This window comes from Podarcis vaucheri, assembly GCF_965113315.1.
Source record: "Podarcis vaucheri genome assembly, chromosome: 1".
NCBI lineage: Eukaryota > Metazoa > Chordata > Lepidosauria > Squamata > Lacertidae > Podarcis > Podarcis vaucheri.
Window position 1 is genome coordinate 116479606 of NC_138759.1, and position 20525 is coordinate 116500130.

The 20525-nt window shown below is 43.6% G+C and overlaps 1 protein-coding gene across 1 annotated transcript in view; it reads left to right on the plus strand.

The window, feature by feature from the left end:
* The window catches only part of CWC22 (CWC22 spliceosome associated protein homolog), a 159561-nt gene continuing 139036 nt past the window's right edge, over positions 1-20525 (plus strand). Inside the window, exon 1 of the mRNA XM_082200858.1 lies at positions 1-13. The gene's annotated coding sequence lies outside the window, so the exon portion shown is untranslated. The remainder of the gene's footprint in view (positions 14-20525) is intronic.

The following is a 20525-nucleotide window of genomic DNA, read 5'->3' on the forward strand; positions in this document are numbered from 1 at the left end:
AGGCAGAGATGAGTCAAGGTGGTGAAAGGTCACAGGTGACTCCTCCTCCTTCTGCAAGAAGCTCCCCTCCCCCTTGGTCTCCCAGAACCAGAAAAGGCCTGAAAAGAGTGGAGGAGAGGTTGGCATCATGCAGGCACAGTCTCCAATTGCTTGGGGAAAGCCCTGAAAAGAAGGGGACTTAGACAGCTGTGAGAAGGCAAGGACATTCAGTCTCAGCAACTGATTCAAAGGGCAAGACCTACCAGGGATGAGCTGCTGTGCTCATTAGGCCTGAAGATCCTGGATAATAATAATAATAATAATAATAATAATAATAATAATAATAATTCATATACCACCCATCTGTCTGGGTTACCCTACCCACTGTGGGCATCTTCCAACAAATTAAAACACAATATGATATCATCAATATGATATGACATCAATAGCAGGGAAGATTCTGGAGCAGATCATTAAGCAAACAGTCTGTGAGCACCTACAAAGGAATGCTGTGATCACCAATAGTCAGCATGGATTTCTGAAAAATAAGTCATGTCAGACTAACCTGATCTCGTTTTTTGACAGAATTACAAGCCTGGTAGATGAAGGGAACGCAGTGGATGTAGCCTACCTGGATTTCAGCAAGGCATTTGACAAGGTGCCCCATGATATTCTTGTAAAGAAGCTGGTAAAATGCGGTCTTGACTATGCTACCACTCAGTGGATTTGTAACTGGCTGACTGACCGAACCCAAAGGGTGCTCATCAATGGTTCCTCTTCATCCTGGAGAAGAGTGACTAGTGGGGTGCCACAGGGTTCTGTCTTGGGCCCGGTCTTATTCAACATCTTTATCAACGACTTGGATGATGGACTCAAGGGCATCCTGATCAAATTTGCAGATGACACCAAACTGGGAGGGGTGGCTAACACCCCAGAGGACAGGATCACACTTCAAAACGACCTTGACAGATTAGAGAACTGGGCAAAAATAAACAAGATGAATTTTAACAGGGAGAAATGTAAAGTATTGCACTTGGGCAAAAAAAATGAGAGGCACAAATACAAGATGGGTGACACCTGGCTTGAGAGCAGTACATGTGAAAAGGATCTAGGAGTCTTGGTTGACCACAAACTTGACATGAGCCAACAGTGTGACGCGGCAGCTAAAAAAGCCAATGCAATTCTGGGCTGCATCAATAGGAGTATAGCATCTAGATCAAGGGAAGTAATAGTGCCACTGTATTCTGCTCTGGTCAGACCACACCTGGAGTACTGTGTCCAGTTCTGGGCACCACAATTCAAGAAGGACACTGACAAACTGGAACGTGTCCAGAGGAGGGCAACCAAAATGGTCAAAGGCCTGGAAACGATGCCTTATGAGGAACGGCTAAGGGAGCTGGGCATGTTTAGCCTGGAGAAGAGGAGGTTAAGGGGTGATATGATAGCCATGTTCAAATATATAAAAGGATGTCACATGGAGGAGGGAGAAAGGTTGTTTTCTGCTGCTCCGGAGAAGCGGACACGGAGCAATGGATCCAAACTACAAGAAAGAAGATTCCACCTAAACATTAGGAAGAACTTCCTGACAGTAAGAGCTGTTCGACAGTGGAATTTGCTGCCAAGGAGTGTGGTGGAGTCTCCTACTTTGGAGGTCTTTAAGCAGAGGCTTGACAACCATATGTCAGGAGTGCTCTGATGGTGTTTCCTGCTTGGCAGGGGGTTGGACTCGATGGCCCTTGTGGTCTATTCCAACTCTATGATTCTATGATTCTATGATCATCATCATCATCCCTTATACAACCGGAATGTAATGGAAATGAATAAGATTTTGGAATGCAGAAATAAAGCAAATAATCAAGCCATCAATTCTAGCATGCGGGGGGAGGGGGACGGCACCTCATCTAAATTATATAATTCAGTATTCAAACTATAGGTATTAATAATTGTATTATAAATTGGTATTGTTATAGTTAGGCTATTTTTGGATTGTAATTGAAAACTAATAAAAATTATTATTTTTAATAAAACAAAAACAATATGACATCATTTTTAATAAAACAAAAACAATATGACATCAAACATCAAATAAAGAGTTAACTCCAACTTTGAATGGTATGATTTATGGCTGGCTTCTGAAAATAAACTAGTACATTCTAAATCTGCTCTGACCTTAGTGTACTTTTTGTTTACTATAATTTAACAATAATTTTTAGTTATTCTTTCAGATTGTTTGGAACAGTTCACCTACACTATCTGTAATCCTTACAGCAACCCTACAGGTCACTGTTACTATTCCAATACTATGGAGGGGAGAGCTGATATTGAGAGGTGGTGAATTGCTTAAGCCCCCTGCCCCCTTGCTGGTGGTATATTGGAGCCATAACGTGTGGGTAGTAGTACATCTTCAGGGTCTTTTAAAGAGGAGGAGCAATGGCATGCTCTTTCCTCTAGGAAGTTTCTTCTAGGAACTTCCAGTTCTTAGTATGGTTTGCAACAGATATGGAACAGATTAGCATAGAGCAGATTAGCATAAATCAAAACCAAAAAAACCAGACAAACCAAACTTCAAGAGAGAGTGTCCCACAAGGGCCAAGAAAGCCCTGCAGTGAGTCAAAGATTTTCTCATCTCAGTTAATGTTGACACTGTCCGGCTGATCTCAAAGCACAGGCAGGAAAATACGGAGAAAGATTATTTGTCAGGTAATCTACTTAGGTTACTGCCACCATTCACCACTATCCAGATAGAGGAAACCACTGGAAACTATGAAACCAAAGCAGTCTCTTGTTATCTTTCTTTTCTTTTCTTTTTTGCACTTCTGCGTACAGAGGCAGACTTGCTAATTCTTCAACAAGACAGAAAACAGCTGGCCCAATATGCTATCTGTCCCAATATACAGAAAAATCTGCATTTTTTTTTAAAGAAAGAAAATAAGGCAAGCCTGGTTTTTACACATTATTTTGTTTAGACACTGGAGTGTGTGTTGTTGTTGTTGTTGTTTTAAATGCAGGCACATAACCATCCGTCTAAATTTAGAGACAAGTATTTAATGAAAATCAAGTAATGGATATTATATTGTGATCTATTACTGTGTTACTTGTCTCATAATCAGGGAGATGATCTGTGTGAGATCACTGAACACTTACACCCGGCTGGATTCGAAGCAGCGTGAGGGAAACAGCTGGGGCATTTACTTATACAGCACGTTGTAAACTCCCCCACCCAGCTTGGTGCACTATCTGCACAAAAGCCAGCATCTCTGTGCCGAAGCACCAGCTGGGTGGGAAATGGCATGAAGCAAATGGCTGCAAGCCATGCAGTTGCCCTCTGATCCAGCAGCTGGGGACGCCTGCAGGAAGAAGCTCTTTCATAAAGATAATACTCCCATTGATTAGCTGTTCGGGGCACCAGGGATCGGGGAGTGGAGTGAATCCAACCCCCAGCTCTCCTTCCCAAGTAGCCAGTAGTGATGCACTGGAATTCGGAAAGCGCTTTGTGAGAGCAGCCCCAGATGTTGCTACAGGGAGGTTCCTGCTTGCAAACCGGGTGGAGTGGGGCATTTCAATGCCTTGTACAAAATGATGGGGATGGTGTCCAAATATCGAAGCAATGGAAAGCTAGAACAAAAATAATTTTTAGCCATTTTTTGTCAGGCTTCAGGGAATCCGATCCCCCTCCTTCGCGGCTGGCAGCCAGAAATGGGAAATCAAGAAGTTCTTACAATGGTATTTTATTCAGTATTCACAGAGAGAGATGGATGATGCCGCCTCTCAGATACAGTGGTACCTCGGTTTACAGACACTTCAGGTTACAGACTCCGCTAACCCATAAGTAGTACCTCAGGTTAAGAACTTTATTTCAGGATGAGAACAGAAATCGCATGGTGGTGGCAGCAGGAGGCCCCATTAGCTAAAGTAGTACCTCAGGTTAAGAACAGTTTCAGACCTCCAGAACGAATTAAGTTCTTAACCCGAGGCACCACTGTAATGGCATTGTTCCAAGTAAAGCCCCACCCTCTCCATCTCTCCTATTCTACGTCATCCCTGCGCTGGCTGATCTGTGCTTTCTGCCTCTGAGCTTTCTGTTCTACTACTCTTAATGCACGCCAGATTCTAGGAGAAAGGGGGCTCAGGAATGCTATCTAATGATAATGTGTCAGCCAGTTGTTCTGGCTCTGCTGTTTCCCTCCCTCTCTTCCATTATCTCCCAGTTTCCCCCCTCTTCTGTCTCAGAGTCATGACCTTCTGCAAACCACCGTTGTAATTCTATACTGCCCTCCTCTTCTTGGGAAGGTTCAGGAGAAGGAGAGGGGGCTGTATCCACCACCCCTCCTCTAATGCCCAGTCCATGACATTTTTGGAAAAAATATGTGTTGCCATATTTAGCTGTGTAGTGAAATGTGCAAGCATTCCCGAATGCAAAGATCTGGTGCACACGTAACCGTAAGCCAAATAATGGCTTAGGACATGACTGTGAGGGTTCCAGGAGAGAAGACTGAAGTTAAAGCACTCCATTCCTGCTCTCCCTGCCATTGGGCTCTAAACCATGGTTTGCTTTAGCACATCATCCAAGAACAAAAACTGGTTATAGGTTGTGCTTTGTCTGGTGGGAGCTAAACCATGACCCCAGGTTTAGATGTCATACTAAGCCAAACCATGGTTTAGTTCACAAGAGTGGAGCAGCACCAGTACCAGAAGAGAAGCAAAGTAGCGATGACCTCCTCTCTGGGATCCCACATGCTCACACTTCCAGAGTAAGCCATAGTTTGGCTGAGTATTACGTGTGAGCCTGCTCATGGTGTACTACAGGAAGAGAGCCTGGATGTGGAAGTTCAAATCTCCAGTTCAAATCTCCACTCGGTTTTGGAGGTCCTTTCACGGCCTTAAGGAAGTTGCTGGCTCCTAGGCTAAACTCTACTCAAAGCACTACTCTGATGAGGTTCCTTGGAAGAAGACAGAACGTAAATGTACAAAGGAAGGAAATCAGTGTAATGCTAAGGAGATCACTCAATCAACGCAAGCGTTGCTGCTTGCCTGATGGAACCATCTCCCCTCTTCTCCCACCACAAGCTGTTCTGGGGGTTTTCCTGACCTCCCTCAGCACCTAAGTCAATTTTGGAGAAAGCATTAGGTGCATGGGAGGAGAGGAGGGGGAGGAAACCCCATTGTGCTAGCAGAAATCTTTGCAGTGGCTTCTGCTAGCAGGACATGTCAGGTGGATCCGGCCCAAAATATTTCAAAGCAATTTATATTGGAGGGGGACTACATTGAGTCAGTAAGAAATACAGACACTTATGTGGTCTGAAAAATGCCCCCCACTGTCTTCTAGATTGGCTTTATCTCTTGCATGGAAATGTGGAACCAGGATGTGGACCTCTGGATGTTTGATGGACTCCAACTTCCATGACCCCCAGCCAGTATAGCCAGTGGCCAGGTATGACTGGAGATACCTGGAGGACCACAGGCTCCCCATCGCTGCTGCAGCACACCTCATACCAGAAGCCCTTCCTCCGTCATTTCATGTCCTGCTGTGTACTATTCATGGACTGCAGAATAGCCTCGACCACCTTCTTCCTCAATAGTTGAGGCTGACAGCACCGATTTCCCCTTATTTAATTGATGCTGCTCCAGGGGCAGACTTGTTAGGATTCATGAAAAAAGCCTGTCAAGCCATTTTCAGCTGAAAGGAGCAAGGTTGCAGAAAGGAGCAAGCTGAGCAAGGGGCGTCTCGATCTGAATTTACAAAAATGTTCAAAGAGGTGGTTATATCTTCATCTGCTGGTCTGCCTTAAAGTGCATTTATACAAAGTTTTTTCACACGGCCAGACATATGAAAGTAACAGTACAGGGTGCCACTTCTGCAATGCTTCTGCACACTCTTTGAGAATTGGGTACCGGTTTGAATTTACCTATGGGCTCGGCATGTTACTGCATCTTTTCTGCAATGTGCAGGGCCCTGCTCCACTGCGCATGCCCAACTTCACCAGGCTCTACTTTGCCAAGTAAAAAGGTAAAGGGACCCCTGACCATTAGGTCCAGTCATGGCCAACTCTAGGGTTGCGACGCTCATCTCGCTTTATTGGCCGAGGGAGCCGGCGTACAGCTTCCGGGTCATGTGGCCAGCATGGCTAAGCCGCTTCTGGCGAACCAGAGCAGCGCACGGAAATGCCGTTTACCTTCCCGCCGGAGTGGTACCTATTTATCTACTTGCACTTTGACGTGCTTTCAAACTGCTAGGTCGGCAGGAGCAGGGACTGAGTAACGGGAGCTCACCCCATCGTGGGGATTCAAACCACCGACCTTCTGATCGGCAAGTCCTAGGCTCTGTGGTTTAACCCACAGCGCCACCTGGGTCCCTACTTTGCCAAGATTAGCCTTCAAAAACTACAAGCTATTTTTCAAAAAAACAAACCAACAAACAAAAACACCTCTCACATATCTATTTACAATCTGGCAACATTTGAAGTCTTATGGAATAGTCATCATCAGCCTACCTAAATGCAGCTAAGTATCGCTTAGGAATATTTGTGCTTAATCAGCATACACATGCCCTTCAGCCTGGGGTGTTTGGTTTCAAAAGGGCACAACTGTTACTGTATTTCCAGCGAGGGCTATTCCGTTCCCAGTTGCTCTGACCATGGAAGCTGTTAACCTGCAGCTATGCCAACAATAAATGTTTCAAAAGTCTGAACCAATCCACCTCTTAATATTCAGTCAGCTCTGAATGCATTTATAAAATGCTTTCCTCGTCTGGTCCTCCTTTTGACTGTTCCTTACATTAACAATGCAAAGGTTATCACTTTCCTTTGGACTGATCTGCAAACAGAGTTGTCACTTAAAGACCAAGGCTTAGTTTTATTCCTTGTCTTTGTAAATAGCGACAATTCAATTAATACAATTCGCTAGGGAACAATTCTCTCATCTTTTCAGTTGTCTTGCCAAGGGAATTTTACAAGCTTGTCTTTAAATTCTCTTACACAGAAATTTAAAAAGAAAACCTCCCAACACAGATGAACACCCTTCTCACACCAGCATTACTAAGATTTTCCTAACACAACACTGCCGAGCAAATGTTTTAAAATCAGCTATGCAGTGGGAAGGAGGATAACTTCTGATGCCAGCAGCAAGTTCCAGAAAAGTGGCATGAAACTTTTACCTTAATCCTTGTCCTATGATTAATCCCATGACCTCAAATGTCAGTAAGCTTAGAGCTTATTCATACTTCTGTGGGCAATGCAAATTGATTCCTAGCTGCTTTGTGTTGTGATGGGATGACTCTACGCAACCGTGATCACATCCAGAACCCAACCCAGGTTTCTCTTTGGACCTGCCACTGCAAACCTTTGAAAAGAGACACTAGCAATGCTCTACCAGCAGCCAAATCCTGCACGTGCCAATAGTTTCACAGAGTTTAGCTACCATGGCTGATGTGGCTGAGAAACGTATGAGTTAGGAGTTTGCCACAAGTGCCACATAGCAAGATGGTATCTCATGAATCAGTTCTTATGCTGAACATTGGAATGCTGTATATGATGACAGGTACAAAAAAGCTGGCAGGTACCAACAACCAACTGACCGCCAGGGTTCGCAAAGCAACGTGCCTTTGGTGATGCAGCTTGATTTCAAAGCGTGTGGGCAAAATGGGTTACCTAGTATTATTCTTGACAGTTGAGGGTCCCCACCCATCTGTCAAACTTGGCCCAAGGAGGGATAGAGGAAGATAAGGATCTGATCCACTGGCCAGATCCAATTTACTGTGCTTTTATATTTTACTGGAAGCTGCCCACAGTGGCTGGGGAAACCCAGCCAGATGGGCAGGGTATAAATAAAATCATCATCATCATCACCATTCAGTTTGCTGCCCCTATTCTATAGAGACAGTCTATAGTATTCCTTTCATGAAACTTCCCATTTGCAGCATAGGAAAAATAATAATGCAACATGGTGCCATACTTTTCCACTCCCCTCATGCCTTACAATGGGAGAGTCAAAATAACTTACAATAAGCTACATACCTATATAGGATAAGATGGTTTTGCTGATGAATGGCTGCCTGGAAGACAGTATCAGTTTAATGAGCTAAGAAACAAGGAGGATGTAATTTTTATAGATTGCCCTACAACTTAACAGTTGCTGAGAGACAGAATAACTTGGCTTAATAATTATATCATGTCATAAATAATATGAATTATTGCAGGAAACGGGGTGCAATTTTCTTGAACATGTTCATCTTTGAATGTGTTTTTAGTGATGGCTTCAAAGGTGTTATCAGTTCAGAAAGCATTGCCCCTTACTCAGAACGGGCACTGGTTGTGAGAAACAATATTATTTCCACTACCAGAAAAAAAATATCAATTGGTCAGTTTTTGTTTGCTTCTTTACAAAATCCGCACTTCCTTTAAAAATAAACACTGATGCTTTCTGAAATGAACAATTAGAGAACAATGCACATGGACACTTTAAAGGCTCTGCATGCTAGACCTTCTTAGGATACTAGGCGTTGACATTTTTTTGTGTTCTTGTTCTAGCCTTAGGTTCATCAAGGGTGAGTGATAACCCTGCCAAAGCAAAGACAGACACCCAAAGCATTATCAGAGTAACCGGGATAAAACAATGCTCTGAGCATTGAACTGGGAAAGAAGTGTTATATCATGCAGCTGCGGCTCTAACATGGATTAGAGAATGGATGAACTTCAAGGATACAGATTTTTTTGGATTTAGAAGGTGTAGCTACACATTTTGGTTGGCATGCTTATCTGGTGTATGATAAGGTAAAAGCACACAGGGTTTTTTAAGATGATATAATTTGAAAATCATTGTACAAAATATGGGAACCAAAAACTCCCTGGTGGACCTCACCCGCAGAAGCCATGACTGTGAAGAAAAAAAATATGGAAAATACCATAATTGGGCAACATACAAAATATTATTAAAAGAGGACGAGGACAAACTAAAAATGAAAAAAAAAATGAAGATATCCGAATGTAAATGTTGGTTCCAATATTTTCAAATTAATGAACGTTTGGGTAAGAAGAGACAAAAAGGATATTCTAAAGAATAGAATGGAAGAGAAATTAATAATTGCAAAAGGGAAATTTATATCCAACATGTACGACCTCCTACTTGATTGGGAAGTGAAAGAAGAGGAGTGCAAGTAGTTATGATTCGCTGGGCACAGGACATCGGGCATAACATACCTATGAGTGATTGGGAACGATTATGGGGAAAAGATATTAGATTCACTCTGTATATTACATAATGTTTAAGAGAAAACGTACTGAAAATGCAATACAGGTGGTGTTTAACCCCAGTCAAATTGGCAAAGATATATAAGAAGAACATAAATACTTGTTGGAGGTGTAAAGAAGGAATAGGCATGTTTATCCACATGTGGTGGGAGTGCAAGAAAATAAGAGAATTATGGAAGGTTATTTATAATGAATTTTTAAAAAATGTTTAAATTTTCATTCAACAAAAAACCTGAGGCTTTTTTACTTGGTATTATGTCATGAGAATTTACAAAAACTGCCCGACCTATATTTATGTACACAACAACCACAGCAAGGACGCTAATAGCCAAAAATTGGAAAAGTAATAATATTCCCACAAAAACTGACTGGTTAGAAAAAATTATTAAAGATTGACAAAATTACACAACAAGACTGGTTGAAAGTCAATAACCACAGTATGTGGCTATCTTTGTTGGTAGATAGATGGAAGGGGTGGTGAAGGTGAGATATGTGATGTATGTTTTGTATGTAATATATGTAATGTAATGCCAAGTGTGTATAGTTTTTGTATTGTATTGATATTTACAATAAAAGAAAGGGGGATTTAAAGTGAGAGGGGTCTATGGTGACTGGCAAGCTTCAGAGAGGATTCTGCAGGTAAGGTAAGGTAAGCTAATAAGGTAAAGGACTGGAGTAAAGGTCCAGTCAAAGGCGACTATGGGGTTGTGGCGCTCATCTCGCTTTCAGGCTGAGGGAGCCGGCATTTGTCCACAGACAGCTTTTCCAGGTCATGTGGCCAGCATGACTAAACCTGGCACAACGGAACACCATGACGGAAACCAGAGCACAGAGAAACACCGTTTACCTTCCCACCACAGTGGTACCTATTTTATCTACTTGCACTGGTAAACTTTCGAACTGCTAGGTTGGCAGGCGCTGGGACAGAGCAACAGGAGCTCACCCCATCGCAGGGATTCAAACCGCCAACCTACTGATCAGCAAGCCCAAGAGGCTCAGTGGTTTAGACCGCAATGCTACCCAAGTGTACTGCAGGTATCGGGGAAGGAGCCATAGGAACTGAAACCAGCAGGAAGTGTTTTCATTGCTTACTTGTTGACATACTCTACTTTGGCAGCAAAGCATCATCAAACGAAGTGTTGCTTTAACTACCTTCCATCACTCTTGGCTGTGGACAAAAAAATCTGATATTCCTGACTTGGAAGCCTGCTGCACTTTCCTTGTTTTTTGCATTTTTGGTAACGGTTTTTTCAAAGCACGCTAAGCATACAGAAGAAGGCATTGATCATGATTGATGAAGGGAACTTGTGAAGCTCAGCCTCTCACCTCCAAATCAGAATAATTGCATGGAAACAATGTTGAAAACAAACCGGGGAGCATGCTCATTAAATAGTTGCAAGCCCCCATTCACAGCTGTTTAAACCCTCGTTTTGAGTAATGCGTCACATCAATCCATTCCTTTATTGTAGAGTGTTCGCCTGGTGAATCCAGCCCTGATGAATCTGTCAGGCATGATACATCGGCAAGACGTGGCATTATGCCGAGAAGATATGAAGCATTCTGTAAATGGAGCTTAGGGAGAATGAATATGACACTCACTATGTGTTTTCACACTCAAAGCCACCAAAATATAGTTGAATTTCCATGAGGACTTTAAAAAAAGAAGAAGAGGAAGCAAGCTGATGTAGAAAGGTGGAAAACTGACTATAAGATTGGAAGATGTGAAACTGAAAATGACAGATTTGCCCAAATGGGATCCCTGTACCCCTTTGGAAATTAAAGAGAATTTATGGTGCCTGGTATATGTGGGCTTCATCATGACCTGACTGTATATCAAGGGGCATGTTTTCTTTTCTTTATTTTTTAAATTTAAGTTGGCCCACTGGCGAGAGCTCCAGGCTACTAGACAATGCTTTGCAAGATGGTGAAATGACATTATAATAGGTTCTACGCTTAATAGTACAGTATAAGAGGGCCTTTGAAGAAGAAGAAATTGTGAGTGCCTGAAAAATTATCCCAGCAAATGAAGAGAGAAAACAGAAGTGAAATTGCTGTTCAAACAAAGGGTTCTGTTCCCTGAACCTTACATATGTCACCAGCTAGACAATTTGAATTGTTAAGTAATTTTAAATATTAATAATAGAATACAGGAACATATGGTAAGGTAATCTATAAACCTTGTGTGACACGTGATTAAATGTGTTGCCACACTTCCTTTTCTCCTTCCATTCCTTTTTTATAAACCGTTCTATTCATTACTTGGGTAAAGTATAACTTTATTCCAATATATATAATACATGAACTCTTCCAGCCACTGTTTGCCATGCATGCTGCTAAACCTCAAGCATCATTTTTATATGGGCTCATAATTCTTCTGCATTGTCCACTTTACCTGTTTGTTAAGACTGAGGAAATAAAGCACGGCAGGGAATTGTGTATCGTTTAATATCAGATTTGCTTCTCCGCAACCGACTATATGTTCCAAGCATCTTGCCTACGTGTCATTTAAAGGGAGACAACGACTAATTGAATGAGCTGAAACTTGAAGTGTTTGCAGTCCCTTAATAATTCATCTAACATTGAGAGCTGTAAAATACCAGCTGAGCGGAAATGATCCAAAAGGGGAAAATAATCAGTGCTCACCCACAATAAAATGATGCTCCTTTCCCTCCATCCTGATTGTGATCAGCCTTTTTCTTGCAGATTTGACTCGCTATCAAATGTTTTCATTCTCAATAATTCTACGGTACTTAAAAAAAAAGAAGAAATATATATTTGAAGACACTCGAACTCAGGACGCAAGGGAGAAACATGCTAAGAGGAAGGCATGCTTGCCAAATCCACACCGTGATCACCACCCGCCCAGAAACCTATGTCCCCACTGTGGAAGGACGTGTGTATCCAGAATTGGCCTCCACAGTCACTTACGGACTCATTGTTAAAACTGTGTTTATGGAAGACAATCTTACTCGGCTACGAGTGATCGCCAAAGAAGAAGAAGAAGAAAGAGAAGATAGGGTGTAGCAAAGGGGAGAAATAAAAAAACACCATGGAAAATGTGATGCGAAGTCAATAAAATAAAAGAAAAAATCTATTATGTTAAAAAAAACCACCTGATTCTTTTTAAAAAAGAGATAGCCTTACTAGTTAGTTTAATGTATTTGTTTTGGGTTTTCAGCTCATCTTTCCCAAAATGATTAAGGCAATAAGGGTGAAATCTGGTCACCTTTCAAGCCATAACTGAAGAGAAAGCAGACCTGAGGAGCCAGTAAATAAAGGGTTAAGATGCTAACAGCTATATCAGCACAATGTCACAATCCAGGATGTTAAGAGATGGTACCTTGCAAACCTTGGATGCAAACTGGATTTGGCCCAGAAAACTAATAGCTATACAGCAAGCCCCCAAGGCTTATGTTCCCAGGATTGCACCTAAATAAAAAACTGTGTATAGTCTAAACCCACCATCTGGGGCAGGGAGGCCAGAGCCAAGACCTCCCCCCCCCATTTTTTTTCCAAGGAGAAGGCCAGCCCCCCTCAATATTCTGTGGCCTGTGACGGGCCTTTCCACAACTGCAACAAGGGGGCAGAGGATCTCTAGCACAGAGCCATGGCTTCTGTGGCTGGTTTCTCCTCCTGTTGCTGCTGTGGCTAATTGGGGAAGACCCCCCCCCCCAAAAAAAAATCACTCTCACAAGATGGCACCTCTGGCCCTAACTGTTCCCCTGCAAAAGATTTCACCATACATCGCTGGTCATGACAGTTTGGGAGTCACAGGCCCAGTATATTTTGCAGTGGAGAGAGGTATCAGTGCATACTTGCAGCCATGTGCTAAGACTATACGGTATCATCTGCATGAGGAGACTTGGAGAGATCTCGCAATATAAAGTGGATTTTGAAAATGGATTGTCCTTCTTAACTACAATGTTCTCTGTACAGCTCGTTGGATAAGAAGGGCAGCACTTCAGGAGGAGGAGAAAAACCTTGCTTCAAGTGATACTTGCCCTTTGTGCCTAGCAATAATTCCGACATGCTTCTCTTCCCCTCCTGCTCCGAAATGAATAAAAAAAGAATTAGCGGCATTAGTAACTCAGGATGCTAATTGGCTGGGCTCGAAACGGCATCATAAACCTACTTTGCAGAAATGTATTTATTTTTCCCCGATAGCCATACAATTAGAGGGGGAAATGAAAGCTGGAGTGTTGGGGGGGTGTGGAAATTAAGGAGCTTCTGTGCACCGGCTATTTTAAACACTGTGGCTGCCTCACCGTTCTCTACTAATAGCACACTCCGTTGTCTGAGTGCCAATTCTCACAGAGCCCAAAAGGCAACATCCACACACAGCAGAGAAGTAGGGCTTGCCAGTCAGAAGGTCAGCGGTTCGAATCCCCGCGACGGGGTGAGCTCCCGTTGCTCGGTCCCTGCTCCTGGCAACCTAGCAGTTCAAAAACATGTCAAAGTGCAAGTAGATAAATAGGTACTGCTCTGGCAGGAAGGTAAATGGTGTTCCCGTGCACTGCTATGGTTTTGCCAGAAGTGGCTTAGTCATGCTGGCCATGTGACCCGGAAAAACTGCGGACAAACGTTGGCTCCTTCAGCCAGTAAAGTGAGATGAGCACCGCAACCCCGGAGTCGTCCGTGACTGGACCTAACGTTCAGGGGTACCTTTACCTTTTAAAAGAATATTTAGAAAAGAGACCCAAAGGAATTTGGGGCAACACACACCCCAAACAGAAGAAGAGAAGAAGAGTTTGGAATTGATATCCCGCTTTATCACTACCCGAAGGAGTCTCAAAGCGGCTAACATTCTCCTTTCCCTTCCTCCACCACACTCTGTGAGGTGAGTGGGGCTGAGAGACTTCAGAGAAGTGTGACTGGCCCAAGGTCACCCAGCAGCTGCATGTGGAGGAGCGGAGATGCGAACCCGGTTCCCCAGATTACGAGTCCACCACTCTTAACCACTACACCACACTGGCTCTCACCAGTGAGGGGCTAAAAGTTCCCCCAAGTCATTTATGAATTGGTTCCTGTGAAACATCCCACACCAATCAGCAATGAAAGCATGAGAACCACATCAACAGTTCAAACATTACATAAAAACAGTTTCAAACTCAGTACAGATTTGGCAGTCGTTGCAGGTCTCGATTTTTACCCTCTACTTCATCACACTATTTAGGTGATTTCTGGAGTATGTAGCTGTAGATTTAATACATAATAATGATATTAGTATGTGCAGCAAAAACAAACAGTCTTGTGGCACCTTCCTTAGGAACACATTTATTATAGCCCAATGTTTTCGTGGAGGCTAGAGTTTACTTCATCAGATTCGTGATTTTTTTATTCTAAGCTGGCAGGTATATATATACACACATCAGTGTAAAGAGAGAGAAATGTAAACCATGAAGTCAGAGGGAAATGGAATACAGGAAATACAGGCTGCAAGTGGAATTCATTGTCACCTTAGGAGATTGTTCCATCAGTGCAAGCATTTTTGCTTGCTGGACAGAATGATCTCCCCATGCATGCTGTTCGGGGCGGGGCAGGGGTTTCGAAGAAGAAGAAGAAGAAGAAGAAGAGGAGGAGGAGGAGGAGGAAGAGGAGGAGGAGGAGTTTGGATTTGATATCCCGCCTTTCATTCCCCTTCAGGAGTCTCAAAGTGGCTAACATTCTCCTTTCCCCTCCTTCCCCACAACAAACAATCTGTGAGGTGAGTGGGGCTGAGAGACTTCAGAGAAGTGTGACTGGCCCAAGGTCACCCAGCAGCTGCATGTGGAGGAGCGGAGACGCGAACCCGGTTCACCAGATTACAAGACTAGCGCTCTTAACCACTACACCACACTGACTCTCCTCAAAGCAGATTTGAGGAGAGTGGGGGCACAAGTGGGGAAGGAGAGGGGGGCAGTTCTTTTGCACTAACGGGACTCATTACACCGACTTCAACATATTTGAATCCAACCCTGTAACAATTATGTTAAAGCTTAAGGTTTCTATTCAGCTAACTCAGACCAGACCTGCTGAAATTATTAGCCATGACCAACTTACATCAATTAATTTTAAAGAGCATACTCTGAGTAAAAGTGGAATACAACCCTAAATGTACGTAAAGCAAGCGCAGTGTTTATTCACAAAGCAATATTATTTTTTATTATTATTAATTGAATATACATACCTCCCTTATACCCGCAGGTCTCAGGGTGGTTCACAGGACAAAATCAGAATATAAAACAAAGTACATAATCAAAATAACAACAACCCACTAGCGCCCACTCCTACAAATAATACATTTTATAAGGGCATAGGGTGTCAGTCAAATCAACCAAAGGCCTGGTTAAAGGGGAACGTTTTTGTCTGGTGCCTAAAGGTGTATAATGAAGGCGCCAGGCGAACTTCCCTGGGGAGAGCATTCCACAGATGGGGAGCCACTGCAGAGAAGGCCCTGTTCTCATGTTGCCATCCTCCACACCTCTCATGGAGGGGGCACACGAAGAAGGGCCTCAGAAGATGATATTGGGGTCTGGGTAGGTTCATAAGGAGGTGGTCCTTAAAGTCCTGAGCCGTAATAACACAAACACCCTTTCATAAGTTAATTAACACCTGCCAGTGGATAAAAAAAAACCAAACTGCTATCTTGATTCAGGCCATGTGTGATGGAATTAAATTTCTTGCAAAGCTGATTAACACTGGTGTCTCCTTTTAAAATTTCCCTCATGCAAGAACAGTCACTTTATGGTCAAGCTAGAGAACGTCCTGGGAAAATGTCCATTTATTATCTTCAAATAATTGATCAAACCAGAACACACAGCTTAACAAGGGGTGTGTACACATGCATGCTGGTTTGTGATCTGCAAAATGTTTTCCTTTCTCTAGGCCTGCTTTGTACGGCTTGGCACTTGGTGGTGAACAATGGGATGCTGACAGACAGTCATCTGATAAGCTCCTGAAGGACAGTATCTATTCCAAGTTCCCATACTGTGTCACGCCCACCTGTCTGGGGGCTTAAACGAGGCAGCTTGGCTAGCAAATAAGAAGGCAGTGCAAATGACATATACAACTACATTTTCATCAGTGTTAACTCGGAACTGTAAAGCATTTAGGTTCATGAATAATATAGACAGGAATAAGGGCTGGCTTTAAATCTACAGCAGGGCTCCATAGCTATCGCAATCTCAGACCTTCCCCTGATCAAACATCCCCATGTGGCCTCTGGGGCATGACCTCAAATTACCATTTCCTTAATATTGTTGATTATAAAGGGAGCATCTCTGAATTCTATATGTTTTATTTTTTGGCAATCACTCGTAGCCAAGTAATATTTTCTTCCATGAACACGGCCTTAACAGTGAGTCCGTAAGTGACTGTGGAGGCCAATTCTGGATCCACATGTCCTTCCACAGTGGGGATATAGGTTTACAGGTGAGAGTGGATGACGGTGATGGTTTGCCAAGCATGCCTTCCTCTTAGCACGTTTCTCCCTTTCGTCCTGTGTTCAAGCGTCTTCAAAGCCCATGACACCTTTGTTCTCCAACTCGAGCTCTCGCAGGCCAGTGTTTCCCAGGTGTCGGTGTTTATACTACATTTTTTTAGATTTGCCCTGTGAGAGCCTTTAAACCGCTTTTGTTGATCACCAGCACTACGCTATATGCAGGTAGAAAAGGGCAAAGGAATGGCATTAAAGTGCATTTACCTTCAGAGCAGGACGAGGGTGGTGCTGTGGGTTAAACCACTGAGCCTAGGACTTGCCGATCAGAAGGTCGGCGGTTCAAATCCCCACAACAGGGTGAGCTCCCATTGCTCAGTCCCTGCTCCTGCCCACCTAGCAGTTCGAAAGCACGTCAAAGTGCAAGTAGATAAATAGGTACCGCTCCGGCGGGAAGGTAAACGGTGTTTCCGTGCGCTGCTCGGGTTTGCCAGAAGTGGCTTAGTCATGCTGGCCATATGACCCAGCTCCCTCGGCCAATAATGCGAGATGAGCGCCGCAACCCCAGAGTCGGTCACGACTGGACCTAACGGGCAGGGGTCCCTTTACCTTTACCTTTAGAGCAGGCAAATGTTTATCTGCACTGGAAAGTTTGCTTAATGACTGGAACAACTCTATGAAGGTTACTGGCACACCTTGGCCAGGATCCAGAACAAGGCATGTTGCTGCCCCATTGATTTCAATAAGGTGGGAGTGTGTATAACTAATTGCACAATCCTGTGCAAATTTACTCTGTGGGAGTAACCCCATGGTGTTTAGTGGGGCTTACACCCAGAGAAGAGGGTATAGGAGTGCAGCCTAAGTCCTGGATTGTGGCCCTTGTTTCCAACTTCATATGAAGCTGTTATTCATCTAGCCCCTGGAATCTAGTGCCAGGTAGACAGTGTTTTGTGCCGGCCCTACTGTTAGGCAGAGTGAAGCGGCCCTTTCAGGAGATAGATGCTGAAGGGGTAGTGGCAGCAGATTTTCCAGGCCATTTCTCCAGAGCCCAGCCCTACCTGGAGATGTCAGGAATTGAACCCAGAACCTTCTTCATACAGAGCAGGTTCTCTTCCAGTGAGCCACAGTCCTTCCTGCCAGGGGTGCTGAAATCGCACCCTGATCCTGCACTGAGAAGGAAGTTGGACCACATGACCTTCAAAGTCTATTCCAATTTTGAGTCTGTGAACTTAAAGTGTATCTTAGCTCTGCTGTAGTTGGAAGTAAGGACTTCAGGCTTTAAGACAGAGGGTTAATGGGGAAAGAGAGAGCTATGGTTTAGCGTTGGAAGGTAAACTGAGAGGAGAGTGGTGGAACCAGCGAGGTGTTTCAGAAGGGAGTTCTAGGCTTAAGAGGCCTCGAGGGAAAGCAAAGATTACCTACTTCACACATGCTAACCTTAACCTTTAATATTTTATGTTGCAGATCTATTGCACGGCTTGCTTCCAGCTCAATGAATACTTTTGCCAGTCGCTTTAATGGTAGCCAAACCGCAATCAGAATCAGGATTATCAAATCCCTCTTGGCACTGAGCACATTTTCTAAAGTACATTTTGAAACTTGATTCTTCTGTTTGGGGGATAAGGAAAGCCTTTGAAACGAGAGAGATCAAACTGCTGCCAAAAATATGCAACTGAGGGGAGGGAGGAAGAGAAAGCTAGGTTGGGGGGGGGACCCTGTTACCTTTGTTCCCAACCTATTATGAGAAACTCTTCCAAGGAAACTTTTTTTTAAAGTTTTTTTTGAAATTAGCAAACAAAAATAAATCACACCAACATTTTTTAAAAAAATAAATGTTATATGTGGATGTGAATAATTAAAAGTTATCATCCTTATAGCAAACAATTTACAAACATCTCAATTTTCCAAAATCCGAGGCCTTGTCTGTGTATACAGCAAAAAAAAAAAAAAAAAAGTGGTAGAATAGAACTGTAACCAGTTCAGACTGCAGGTGGGGAAGTTACATATTTTAAATGTTCTATAAACTGTTCAATTGCAAATTTAAATTAAAGGTAAAGGGACCCCTGACCATTAGGTCCAGTCGTGACCGACTCTGAGGTTGCGGTGCTCATCTCGCTTCATTGGCTGAGGGAGCCGACGTACATGCCAGCATGACTAAGCTGCTTCTGGCGAACCAGAGCAGCGCACGGAAACGCCGTTTACCTTCCTGCCGGAGCGGTACCTCTTTATCTACTTGCACTTTAACGTGTTTTCGAACAACAGGAGCAGGGACTGAACAACAGGAGCTCACGCCATCGCGGGGATTCAAACCGCCAACCTTCTGATCGTCAAGTCCTAGGCTCTGTGGTTTAACCCACAGTGCCACACACATCCCTAGAGTTGCAAGTGCAGGACAGACCAAAAACTCCCTTTCTGAGGCTGGTTTATGCCACGAATGTGGTGTGTGTAGTGGCTGGATCAGAACAACCCCCCTCCGGAAGTGAAGAGTGGACAAGTGGACAGTTCCTACTCTTAGTTGATGGAAGATCAGAGAGGATGAGGGGGTGGGAATGGTCCAATTCCCCTGACCCAGCTCATGCATATGGGGTCCTTGTTAGAAATAAGGCAAGGGAGCCTAGAAATGCACATGACTGGGGAGCCACCTTTTTAAATGCTCTGCAGTCCTCGTGATCAAGGAGGGAATCAGACACAAATGGATTTGGTGTCAATACTCCCATGGCTGCAGCCAAAGGGTCTCAAGGGTCATCCTATTCCCTTTCCTCACCTGATGAATAAAGCAGGAAACCCCCTCCCTTAAAACCAAGTCTGTTTCAAATGACCAATCACCTTCTCTTTAAACAAGTAATTAGAAGGAATAAATTCCTCTCACAAGGAAAGCAGCTGAAACTACTCACCTGCTCAACATAAGGCCCATGTTTCACCCCACAAAAAAAAGAAATATCCATTCTCAGATGCATTCCTTCACATCTTCAAATATTTAGATAGCAAGTTATACAAGGTGTGGGGTTGGGGGAATTGCTATGCTAGTGTTACACACACACACACACACACACAAACACCACAATTCTCACACATCACAATTCTCATTTTCCTAAAGCCAATAAGTGGAGGAGGGATTGTTACAGCTGGGGGGGGAGAGATTAAACCTCCCTTCCCCACATGCTGCAGCTTATTAAAATCACCACAGCCTCTGCTATTACTTAATAATAATAATAATAATAACCATCACCCTAATGTGGTTTCTAATTACATATTTGCAATGACATCTTGTTTGACCCCAGTCTAAGGGTTTGGGGAATTAGATCCCGGTGGAGTTTTTGTGTCTTCACTACAGCCACCAGGAATGTTCCCCTATGGGTATCCTCAGCACTGAGTACAATATAACCCCACATGCCCACATCACCAATCCAAATTAAAATATCAGAGCAAATGTCAGGCACAGCGCGAACAATGTAAGATGGACACATTTACAGACAATCTGCACAAATTTTATTGTGCAATTAATGTTAATGGCAGAATCCAAGCTCCTTGGTGGAGGATCTGCTATGAATAGCAATATCACTAGCACAAGCTGGCAAGAGAACATGACCTACTACTCATTGTCCTGTCCTGGCCGTGAGAAGAACCCACAGAGCACAACGTATGAGTAAGTGGCTGCGTCATCTGGGCAGCACGTATGGTCAGCCTGGAATTTCAGAACTCTGGAGAGCTCCAAGCAGACAGCTTCATATGAGGTGAGGCCTCAACTTAAGCCTTTTATCCATCTTGGGCCAGACTTCTCCTTCCAAGATCTGCCCCCTTCCTTAGAGAGATACTCCTCTGCCCTGGAGCTTCTCTGATGCCTCCCTCTCAGGAACTTCCTCGTGCATTCTCTAGACCAGCAAAAC